A 13,188-nucleotide genomic window follows, 5' to 3' on the forward strand; every position below is an offset into this window, starting at 1 on the left:
TACAAAAACTTACACTACCACATCTTCTTCCTGCGTAGATGCATGGGACAATGAACTAATGAAAAACTCATTATACATTCATATCCTTGCTGTGTTACTTCCTCCTTTTGCTAGTACATGTGTGGTAATGTTAATAGTAAAGGTTTCATTTGTATGCCATTTCCAAATACTTCCATTTTATTACCAATATTTTCTCCTAACATTTCTTGATATACCCATGATTCTTCTATTCTTCTGAGTTATTGATTTTCATTGGATTCATTTCGACTATTTAAACAAAAATAAACAACCCTCCACTCAAGTCAATGTTTCATCATTATTTATTAGGCACAAAGGAATTACAGATATTGATTATGAGTGGGCATTGACTGAAATCAGTGGGGAAAGTTGAAAATTTTTGCCAGACCAGGATTTGAACCTGGATCTCCTGCTTAATAGGCAGATGCTTTGACCTCTAAGCCATCCAGACACAGTGGTCATTGCAACTGCGAACTACTCTAACATGTCACCGATCAGACCCAAATTCTTAACGTGCCCATTATCCTCATTACTCGTGGCATTTTCCTGATTCCCATAAAAATTTGAGCCTGGTGTGCCATAGTAGCATATAGCAGTCTACGGCATCATTTATGAACTTCCTTGAAACTGACATCATTTTTCTTTAAGCTGCATTGTTGTTTTTAAGCTCTAAAAGAACAGACACCATTTTCATTCAGTAGCCAATGAATTAAATGGATCACACCCTGCCTATGTAACCCATGTTAACTTAGGCAAGTATTTGACCCATTTCTGAAAGAACTATTTGATGCAGGACCTAATGTTTTTAGTGTATGTTACATGATGCTAATAGGGTCAACTGTACTAAAATTTACTTTATCCATTTTTTGTTTTTAAGAAATAATTTTTTAAATTTATTAACAAAAATATTAAATTTTTTCTGCAGAAAATATTTTTTGTGTACTTCCTAATGGGGGAATATTAATGAATGTAGTACCAGAGGTGGCTTTTTATGTTATGCAGAGTCTCTGAAAATTTCATTCATTTATCTACGATAGTTTCTGATATAATGGGGCATATGTACTGAAAATTTTAGTTTGCAGGAAATTGACTTTAAAGAAAAAACTTTTGAAATTTGTTACTTACAGTTAATTAAAACTGTCCTGCTGCCTATGATGGCTGTTCTTTGGCCTCCAGCAGGTCTTCCAGCTTCTTTTCCACCTTCCTGGATGTTTGATCATATTTTCACCAGGATTAATTCCCAGCTTTTTCAGTACCCAATACTTTCCAATAATACCACAATTGAATGTAATGACAGCATCATGAACTCCTGGTTTCATTGTATGCATACCTACAAATACAGTTTTAGGAAGGTGCTTCCAAATTATGCTGTTGAAACAGTCATTTGGTTTCTGTGTCTGCCTAAGCAGACATTTCCTTAGAAGGTCAGGATGAACCAAATCTCTGAAAATAAGTTTAATTGCTGTAATAACAGCAGCAGGAAGAGAATGCTGGTGAGAATAAGGTTCTCCACTTGCCTGAGCCCTATTGTATTTGCACCATGAATTTTCTCCTGATGGACACAATCCATGACATGGCTTACCATCAGTAGAGGACTTGTGGAAGAATATGGCCCAAACATTTCTCTTCATTGCCTCCAGATTTTCTTTATTTTTCCTAATTGCCTGCCCATAGTATACCTGCAAATTTTCTATTTCAGTTTTAGTTAACCGACCCTGTCCAGTCAACAATCTTCTAAGTTTTTTCCTCTCATATCAATAGTTAGTTTTCTCAGCCTTGTTCCCAAACGTTTTTGAATGTGGCCTACACATTCTGTTTTGCTAATAATGTTATCTCCATATGGCTTGGAGTTCACCACATTGTTGTATAGCCCAAATATTTGGTGTACCATATGTGTGGAGCGATGAAATATTTGTTGTACTCCATGAACTTCTATACCACCACTTGTTCCTCTAAAATTAACCACACAGTTGCGTTCTTTATGTTCATTGACTTTACAACATTTGCAATATTTAGACATTATCTCCACATCTAACACTTTACAGGTGTCTACACTCGTGGCAGTCACTACTCCATTCAGAGAAGTATGTCCTCTTTTCTGCCAACTTCCATCAAGTGCAACTGCAATATCCGAACATCCATCACTTTCTTCCACTGCTTCCCTAGCAACCAGTTTCGTGCTTTCCTCACTGACCTCACATACAGCTTTCTCTAATATTGCAGTCAGTTTTTCAAATTTATTTTGTGGTTGATGTCAGTTCATCACTGCAGCCATGCCCTTGCCAATGGATCGCAAGGCATAAACTAATTGAGTATTGATTTCATAAGGGCCACTTGAATCTGGTTTTGAAGAACTCATAAATGAAATCACAGTTGAGCATTTAGTGCAAACTAAATCCAAATCAATTGCTAGGCTTTTCTCCCACTGGCACTCTCACAAATTTTCACACTCTGTGACTCACCACATTGTCTACATTGTACAAATTCAGAAATTACATCTGATAATATTCTCAAATTTATAATAATGTTACTGCACCCCTTGGCACTGACAGTAAATTCATTGTAACTCTCTTGAAATCATGAGAGCTTCTTTGATGATGCACTTGTTGAAGAATTACAATTAGAAACCTCTTGTACAGAAAGCTTTCTAAACTTGTTTCCTCTAAATTGTCGTTTCTTGAAAATGCCTTTACGTTTCATCATCTTCAATAAACACAACAAAACACATGTAAACAAGCACTGCAAACGTAAGTATAACAACTACTCACAATCACACTGGAACAAAACTAACTGGGTGTTTGAGAGCGTGTTGTTTACAAACAGCAGCAACAAAAGAATACCGACCATTGCATTCCAGATAGCCAACACACTCGGAAGTAAAAAAAAAATCCCTAACGTGCAAAGTAGGGGACATAAAGATCTAAAATATATGCAGAAAAGTGGGTGACAGAAAAGTGGGCGTGGCACATAAACACATGTGGTAGGAAAATGCTCTTTAAATGCACTCTGTCTTCAGGCCACGAGTGCCCTACCAGGACCATCCGACCGCCGTGTCATCCTCGGTGGAGGATGCGGATAGGAGGGGTGTGGGGTCAGCACACCGCTCTCCCGGTCGTAAGATGGTATTCTTGACTGAAGCCGCTACTATTCGGTCGAGTAGCTCCTCAATTGGCATCACGAGGCAGAGTGCACCCTGAAAAATGGCAACAGCGCATGGCGGCCTGGATGGTCATCCATCCAAGTGCCAACCATGCCCGACAGCGTTTAACTTCGGTAATCTCACGGGAACCGGTGTATCCACTGCAGCAAGGCCGTTTCCCACTCTTTAAATGCTCAAAAAAAATTTTTGTTCAGCAAAATCCTTTTCAGAATAGTTAAATAAAACCTTACTCCATCGAAATATGATGAAAACCGAAAATCGATATTTTTCGACTTGAACCATGGTGTAGTCCCCTTAAGATACAAACGAATTGCAGACATTGACTGTGATCAGGTACCACATATAATTAAGATGAGCCACTCAATGATCTCTTCACTGCAAATGCACACTAGACTCAAACTCTTTTGTGAACTGGTGAAATGCCATGAGTAGTGAGGGTAATAGAAAGCTGTCACTATATTATTAGTGTATGGATAAGCTGACAATTTGGGTCTGACAGGAGACGTGCTAGTGTAGTCCATGCAGTTGCAATGATCACTGTGTCCAGATGGCTTTGTGGTGAGAGCACCTGCCTGGTATGCATGAAACCAGGGTTCGAATTACAGTCCGCCACACATTTTCAACTTCACCCATTGATTGTGCCCACTACGAACACACGCCCTATATTACATTCATTCACTAACTGTTATTCATCTTAATTATTGTTATGGAGTACTGCAATATCTCAATTCCAAATTGTCCTTTCTAAACTCTATAAAACAAGATACTTGTATCCGGAAACTACTATTCTAGCACCTTCATGCTCCCAAACAAAAATATAAAAGAAGGTCCCCAACTATCTCATAACATTGACCACATGTACATATGACATTGGAATAATACTCCCACTACTTCTAGTCTCTCTTTTTAACTTAGTCCAAACATTCCTGTGGTGTATACATTAATCAGACAACTCTCTCTTCCTAACACGGTCCTGATGCTCCTCGACATGGACATAAATACTCATTAGTTCACTACAATTCTTTCCTCCACCCAAGGACAATTAAACAACCAAGAAAAATTCAGACAACTCTCACTATATTGAACTCAGAAGAACCTTCCCCACATTTTCAATAACTCAGCTAAAAGAGTGCATATTACTTTCCCATTAACTATCTCTTCACCACACTTATTCACGGATCTTCACTTCACTTGTGAAATCCCTAATACAATATACTCATTTTGCCAGAACAACATTACACACATAATTTATTCCTCTTTCTACTGCTACTGTTAATTAACTTCATAAAAATATCCATAGAGAAAACACTTAAAGATCCCATCCTGTAATATTTTGTGACATGAAACATCTACCTACAGGAGTAAAACACTTCCAGTGTATACATATCAGAATTACAGTCACACAATATCCATTGTTTCAGTGAATCTAACCAACACACACAACTCTGACTCAAGCAGACTCACACAGAGTCAATCTACACAATCCAAAATTTTGGAAAAACAATAGCACTCCATGTGTTAAAGTGGAATCACATCTTTTAAAAAAAAATCTACGTTACCCCACTGTCTCTATAGTGTTTCTATTTGAGGAAGGATTTCATACTGCTAACATGGTGTACTACTGCTGACATGGTATACATCTTATGGTTTCCTTGATAGCCTCTGGTTCAATTGCACTCATATGTGCAATCTGTGAAATTTGCAGTCACTCATTGGACACTGAAAGAATTTGTGACACAATGCCTTCTGTTTGTTTGAGAGCATGTGGGACTTCATAATGACCTTCTGACCAATGCAATACTGACATATTTTGGCCTTCTTATCGGCTTCCTTTTCCTTGTGACCAACTCAATGTTCCATAATGTCAGATTTACCACCTCTACCTGTAACTGCTTTCTCCATGGTGGAAAATCTACCAACTCCCTCAGATAATCCTGTGGTTGTCAATTTCTCAATACTGTAATTGGCAGAAGGAGTTTGGTCTGTATGGGAACTCATTCATTATATACTGAAAATCTGTTAAAAAGACGCCCTGTAACGAATGTTGCTTTGCATAATATAGTCGGCATAAGCACGTAATTCCCTCATTATTCTCTCCATGGTGTTCGACAGAGGGTGGTAAGTTGAAACAGAGATAGGCTTTCTTCAGTGTCACAACCCACTGGTGCAGTCTGAACTGTGGTCCCTTATTTGAGATAATGTTATCTATGTCCAACTTGTTTCAGGAAACCCTTTCATAGTGTCTTGGATACTGTCTTCACCACTGCTCTCCTCACCAGAGTCAGAGTTATGAACTTGTACGTGAATTTGACCACGAATATAATGTAGCCAAAACTATGTTTCATCCCAGAAAGAGGGCCTTGGAGATCTGTTGCTGCAAGCTCACTTAATTCTCTCAGTACTTTAGGATGCAGAAGTGCCTGGTTTGGTTGGGTGCAAGGACTGGCCTTCTGAAAATCCTTATAAATGGACAAAACTTTGCATATTCTCCTCTCCACGTCACTGAAGTGGCAAATCTTCTTCAACTTCAAGCAACACTTCTTTGGACCAATATAAGCATAGCTGAAGTGCATGTCCAAATGATCTTATTTATGAGGTTCTCAGGTATGCACAGCAACCAGAGTAATAGTCTAAATTTTGATGGTGAAACAGAATCCCTTTTCTCCACAGGTAGTACTGCATTACTGCAGTCTGCCTCTTGTCTTTCCATTTATTCTTAATATCAAGAAATGCTGGATACTTGTTTTGTTCCTTTATGATTTCTTTGATGGATGTAGTCACATAATTTTCAAATGCCACATCCTTGAGGTGAATAACTGTTCTCCTCTAAGTCTCCATCCAGTTCCACCATTAAACCAACTTGAGGGCATGACAGTGCAGCTGCAATGATGTCAGTCATTCCTGGCACATGACTAATCGTGAAGTCGCACTGTTGCAAATACAAAACCCATCTAGCAAGTCATCTCTGCCTTAATTTGATAGTTAACAAAACTTGCAAGGTCTTATGATCAATGTAAATTCTGTTTCTTCACCCAACCAAGAAATAATTAAATTTATGAAAGCTCAAATCACTGTGAGAGCTCCTGTCACAGAATAATTCCTTTCACATTTTGAGAGTACCCTACTTCCAGAAGCTAAGGTCTTCTTTATCAGATTGCCATCTTCCTCCTATTCCTGAAAAATTACCATGCTCAGTCCAGTCTTGGAGCTATCTGGTGCCATGCAAAACTTTGTTGATATATCAGGATGTGATAACATTGGGCAGTTACTAGTGCTTTCTTTGATGCCTGGAATTTCCCCTCCACCTCTGTGTTCCACATCCAATGTGTCTTCTTGCCTGTTAATTCACACAGATAAGTCTCTATAATGTCTCCACATTTATGAGAAGCACTTGTAAAAGTTTATCAGTCTGAGATATAGTCTCAGTTGTCTTCTTGTTTTCGGCATTGGGGGTACTGAAGTATTGCCTCAATCTTGTCTGGGCTGGGTGAAATTTCTCTCTTGTGATGATGTGCCCCAAGAATTTGATCTGCATGGACTCTTCTTTGCATGGACCCAAAACAATATTTTTTTAATGTTTGCAGTAATGCTGTAGTTTTGTAAAGTACAGAGCAGCGCACTCAGAACTATGTTGTGTTCCTCCCAACAGCTTCCTGCTTTTAGAAGATCATCAACATAACTTGTCACATGTTGTCATGTTCACTTGTTCAGTATACTGTCTAGGCCTCAAATGAATGCTGCAGATGAAAGATTTAATCCAAACATGAGGCATTTAAATTGGTGCCATCTAGTGAAGATGAGAACACTGTCATCACAATGGTTCCAATTCCATGTGCCAGGAATTCAGCTGCAAATCAGTCAATGAGAAGACCATTATACTAAGCAGTTTCTGCAATAGTTCTTCTTGGTTTCCTGGCCTGATCATATTGATTTGTAGTAAATCAAGGACTAAGTGAATTTTGCCATATTTCTTTGTCACCGTGTGCAATGGAGTGATATGTTATGAGATTGCCTGTTCAAATACTCCATCTTCAAGCATCTTCCTTATTTCCTAACACCTTATATTTTTGTGCCAGTGGAATTGCGTAAGGTCATATGAAAAATTCTTGATATGTCTTTACTTTGAACTTGTACTGAAAATTCTTTGCCACAACAGGTTTTGGTACAATTAATGCCACAATATTCTGCAATACCTTAACCCAATTCTTCTCCCTCATGTGAATTGATGTCACAAAGTTCATGTACCTTCTGTTTAATGTTTTGTTCAGTCTCACATCTCACCGAAAACTCCTCTCTCACTAGTTGTCTTGTCCCCACTCATACCTGAGTACTGCTGTCAGGATCCCTTTTAACTGTATCTTTCCTATTGTAACTGTGATTGCTGGATGCAGATCTTGCATAGTGATGTTCTCTTTCTCTTCAAATAATGCTTCTTCCATGTCCTTGTATCCTATCAGATTTATTTGGCTGGTTGCAGTATCATTAATGGAGGCTACTGCCATTATACCCACATCTCTTCTAAGTCATTGTGATAATGATTTGATTCCATTATTATTTCTCTCAGGTTGGGTGGTTGTATTTTGATAATCTCTGCCTGAAGTCTGCTGCTCTCCTGTTTGTTCCAATTCTTTCTCAATTGTTGTCCAACTGTCATTCTGGTTAACAGTTCCAGTCTCCTTGGTTTGGTGAGTATGGGCAAAATTGTTCTCTTCCTTGAGGTCTAAATGGTTTGTTCCTATGCTTATTGTAGTGAGATTGGGGTCCAACAAAACTATTTTCTGACTCTCCTCATCTTCCTTATACATTGTTCTCACCAAGTGCAAAGTCCAGTTCCTCTTGAAAGATTCTGTCTTCTCCACGATGTCCTGTGAGTACTTGCTGATAGTTTGCTGGTAGTTTCATGTAGCAGGATGTAATTATTTCTGATGGACTGCACTCTCAGTCCACAAATTTCAAGCATTAGGCAATGTGCATCAAGAAATTGAGTTTTCTCGAGCATCACCTCAAAGGATTTAAAATGGCTTCTAAAACCAAATCCTTGTAAGTTCCACACCCTATAATCCCTTGTTTAATTCTCTCCCATGTTACCTTTGAGCAACAGTTTGCCAAAAATGCTTCCTTAAATTATCCATATGTTGTGCATCATAACACTATGGACGTCATTCTCACTGTGGTTTTGCTTTCCAGGTAACCAAAGAGAAATTCCAGCTTATGCCTTACTGCCCATGAAGGTGATAATGACTGATCAATTTGTGTGACCCATGTCTTGGGATGTAAGATATTGCCATTATCCTGGAATGTTTGAAATTTGTGAACTGATAGAAGATGTTTGCAATCAAATGATTCTTCCTCTCATAATCTCATTCTGTTTTCTGTTGGTGAGCCTCTTCTTTCTTTGGTGTCTTGTAAGTTAAGAGAATCTTCTTGACTGCAATTATCTCATGGACTACTGCTGCTAGTCTCTCAAGCATGACTTCTACTGAGTGACATACAATTATGAGCACCACACCTCTTCTTGTCAGCTCAGCACATCTGCTACCGTTTCCTTGAAACCTCTGTGATCTTCTGCTATTGTAGATGATTTAATTCCTCATTCTTCTTTGAAAGCAGGTAGTGACTGCACCTCTGTGATTTCTGCAATTGGTACTGGATTTGTTACATCTGATTCCTCGCATACTCTGCATGTTTCTGTTCTTAAATTTCAGGGTTACTAATCTTCAGCTGTTGCAAGACTTCATATAGACAACTGTCCATCTCTTCTGGCAAATGCACAATCCTCTCTTCTATAGTCGTAATATGCCTCTCTACCATTTCAAATAAATTTGCATGCTCCTCTTGTTGACCTTGCACTGAACATTGCTGACGTTTTGCTGCAAGCTCAGAACATGGTCTTATTTCATTGCCATTTCACCCACCCATGTTGCTAATTTTGTCAAGTCCTCTTGTATTTCCTTCATCACCTCTTTCATTGTCTTGTGCATTTTTCTTTCGACATTTCCTTGCCAGTTGATTCTGCTCTTTTGCTTCCTCATCCACTCTTGTTAGAAATTCAATAATCCTGATGTTTGTGTGCCTTGGTTCAGATGGTCTGCCTGGGGATGTGGTTGGACAAACTCTGATATTTCTCGGAGAGGTGATATTCTTCCTAACACTAACCTCTACTTCATAGTTTCAAATCATCATAATAACCTGCGGGTGTCATGATCCTAACTCATCCTCTTCATCATAACATTGCCTCTCGCATCATCTGTTTCCACACTGTGTGCTAGAATTGTCTCCAATTACCCACACCAGGATATGATTGCTCCGTGATGAAACACCATTTGCTCTCCTTCCACTGTAATCTCATCCCTACTGTAATCTGCCTTGATGATTGCTAATTGACTATTTCTTGATAATTCTCATTCTAACCTGAACTGACTCTTAGTTCACATTCTATTATTTAACCTGGACAACAAATATTTTGGTTGAAGCTATTTTAATTAACACACTTGCTACACAATATCCCCACTTTTCACATATATAAGCCCTCAAAAAATTTTGCTATGGTGGTCACAATGCCAATGCCACAGCAAATTGAGCACAATCTGCAGAACATATTTTGAAGTTGAAAAGAAAAAGCACAGTTTAATTATTTGTGCCAGCCACTTAGATTAAGTTTCCTGATTTTATGTAGTCCTTGTTGCTAAATTACAAATTTAAAAAAATTAATCAAAGTCAACATGGTTAGTAAAAGTTTTATGACTGCGTCACAAAATATCCAGTTAATTAATTCATATCCTGGCAAAGTTGCCAATTTATGTGAAGTGCCAGTTGAGCTTAACCTTTGCTCTGGAATGGTCAAATGGACAAGATCAGCTGGGGTGCTGAGAGGCAGATCACTCCCCGAAGACTTCAAATACTCAATTAGAATGTTATCCAGTGGATTTTATTTAGTGCTATTAAAAAAAGGGTGTCCTAGCACTGAGTCTTGGTGCTGACAACCTCATAATTCAATATTAATAAATTGCATGAGAAAGGACTTCACTAACTATGAAATCAAAAACTTGGCCCAAGTGAACACAATTTTTATTATCAAATGTTCAGTGTGCAAAAATTATTAAGGATATTATAAAAAATTTAGTTAAGCACATGACATAGGCTGTCTAATTGACAGATCAAATTAAATTATAGTAAACACCCATAAGTTTGACAACGTTATCTGACATGGAGATGGGGCCAGTGGTAACCAACTTCCTAACAGCCACAGGTGGATAATAGTGACTGTGTTCATACTGGAAAGAAAAATGACATTTAACTTATAACTATGCCTGTCCACCTGGTCATGAATGAGCCCACATAAATTTACTGAACTATGGAAAATCCCCAACTTTGTTCCATCCTAACCAGACAATGCAGTTACATATTCTCACCATAATTGTTGTGTGTTGATAAGTAGACTGTGAATGGTGCAGAAGGAACTCATCTGCCAGTTGAAGCTGCCTCACCAGCAGCAAGAAGTCTGAGAGCAAGTATTGTCTACAACTCTCCTCCAAGAACTGTCTCTTCATCTCTCTACATGAATTGAACCCAAAACTAGTCTTCTGTGCCTGTTCTGATAAAAATTGCCTGCCAATGAGAAAAAGTTCAGCCAGTTTTAACCAGTGGCATAATTGTTGGGTTACAGTTTTTCTCCCACCAAAAACTATGTAAAAATTCTTTTTCTCGGCCAGCTTTCCCCCAGTGCTGTTCCCAGGTTTTCAGACTTATGAGCCTACATTATTGTCTTGCTTCTTTATTCCACCAATGCATGATCTTTTCATGTACAAAAATTCAGAAAACAGCTCCTGGCCTCCCACTCTACCTGTTTTTAAGAACACCCAATTCATTTCTATTTTGTCCACGGGTAGGAAAAAAATCTCTCATCCCACTGGGTCTTGGTGCCTGTCTTTCACAATCTGCTTTCACCAAGCAATGAAAAGCACAGGAAATGTGTATGTATACTTTGGCTGCTTTCAGGACAGATAGGCAGATAGTGATCTGATCCAAATGGGCATCCTTCCACCTGCCTTCTGAGAATTCAATGGGCAAGGTACAATGCCCCCAGCAGAAAGCTCTTTGACAGAGGGGCCATTTATTCGCTGGGGCAAGTCTCCATGGTTCACTGTTTTTAGCCTTGTGCTGGACTCACATGCTGTGCACAATTTTCTAAAGTCCGAGGAAAAAGTTTGGTACAGGTACAAGAGTGATGCCACCAAAACAATATGGGCCAGCAGATACCTGCCCCATCTGGCTGGCATCCCCTTCCCAGTCAGCAGATTCTTGAGTTCTTCACAAGTCATCCCTATTCCTTAGAGAGTAACACAGTGGAGTATCTCTGCTTTCAACCCCTCGTCTGTCTAACTGCCGTATTTCCAAAATCCTAGCTCACACAGTAAAAAATCTACAATTAGTGTGCAGAAACTGAATTAGAATATGAAGAAGTAGATGAAATGATGGCTTGACATTTACAGTACTATTGTTAAACTCATAACTCAAATACAAAGTAAGCTGATCAGTCTAAACATGACTTAATCAATGATTAAATATTTGCTTGTTAAAAATTGCAAGTGTCAGTTGGGACTGGTTTGTCGCTTTTCAGTGCAAGCACTGGAGCAAAAAATAAATAAAAACTGCAGCTTCATCACAAATTTGATACTGACATGCTGGACCATATTAGGCAAAACTCAACTATGTAGGAAACGTCACTGTCTCTGTCAACACAACCTTTCACATGTGTGGGAAGATTTAAGTGGCACAAGATTTGCAGTTAGGGTTCATAGCTAAGAAAACTAAATTTATTGTTTGAGCAGTGCCATAAAAATTACATCTGGTATATAACAATGAAGTGTTAAAATTGAGTGCACTTCTACCACTACAAACATGAAATTAATAACTACTCTAAATAACTCAAAATAATCAAGTATGGATCTGTTACATGATTCCCATTTACAAGGGCATTACAGTTCATGATAGAACATATTGAAAGACAGTCCATAGGTGTGTCGAACATATTCAGTTACTAGTTGTTCCTGGCCATGTGCTGCTGTGGCTCACTCTGGTTAAATTGAAAACAATATACATTTTAATCTCCTTGACCCCACCTCTCTGTTCATCTTCACCTCTTTCCCCACACTCTGTCCATCAGCTCCTCCCCCCTCACCTTCTCCATCTCCTGCAGCCTCTCTTTCTCTCTCCATCTTCTCCTCCTCATTCTCTCCATCTCCTCCTGCCCCCCCCCCTTTTTTCTGTCCATCTTCTCCTTTCTGTTTTCTGTCTCTACTTCCTACCACCTTTCTATCCATCTCCTGATCTCCTGCTCTCTCACCTTCAGCCTAGTTTTTTTGGGTGTGTGGGGAAGGGCGGGGGCGGGGGGGGCGGGTTGACACCCATGTACGCACGTTTGTTACCGTATTGTGCAAAAATCTGAAGAATACATTTTTGGTTATAATGTTTGTCCATTACGTATTCTATATTTATTTATACAGGGTGAGTCTGGAGGAAAGGTACATGCTTTGAGATGTGATAATATTAGTGATCCTGAGCAAAAAACTTCATGTGGGCGTAAGTCCTATTGCAAATTGTTTCCAAATAGAATATACTTAATATCACTTTTGTACATTTTTCTTTAATAACTAAAAACTGAAAACTCCAATGAAAACGTGTCTCAGTACACAATTAAACTAAATGTAATTTGTTACAAAAAAGATCCTATTTATTTTTTGTCTAGGACCAACAGTTTGCATGGAGAGAGCAAGAGAATATTAAAAATCTTGCGCAACGCAAGTGGGCTGTAGCTTAAGTGCTTTTTGTAGACCAGTTTGAGATAGTTTTCCGACTTGATAGACCACAAGCGTCCAGTATCAAAATGTTCATCTCATCTTCCTAAATAGTACTGTGGTACATTGTAAGCAATGACAATGAATAATACAGAAAATAAATAGAAATCTACATTGAAAGTGTTCCATCTCAGAAACCATTCGGAATAGGAC

General features: G+C 38.7%; 1 non-coding gene across 1 annotated transcript; it reads right to left on the reverse strand.

The window, feature by feature from the left end:
- Positions 1-397: 397 nt before the first annotated feature.
- On the reverse strand, positions 398-470 carry Trnan-auu (transfer RNA asparagine (anticodon AUU)). Its single transcript has one exon. It is a non-coding gene; the product is annotated as a tRNA-Asn (tRNA).
- Between the last annotated feature and the right edge of the window lie 12,718 nt (positions 471-13,188).

Source organism: Schistocerca cancellata, chromosome 3 (assembly GCF_023864275.1).
Source record: "Schistocerca cancellata isolate TAMUIC-IGC-003103 chromosome 3, iqSchCanc2.1, whole genome shotgun sequence".
Lineage (NCBI taxonomy): Eukaryota > Metazoa > Arthropoda > Insecta > Orthoptera > Acrididae > Schistocerca > Schistocerca cancellata.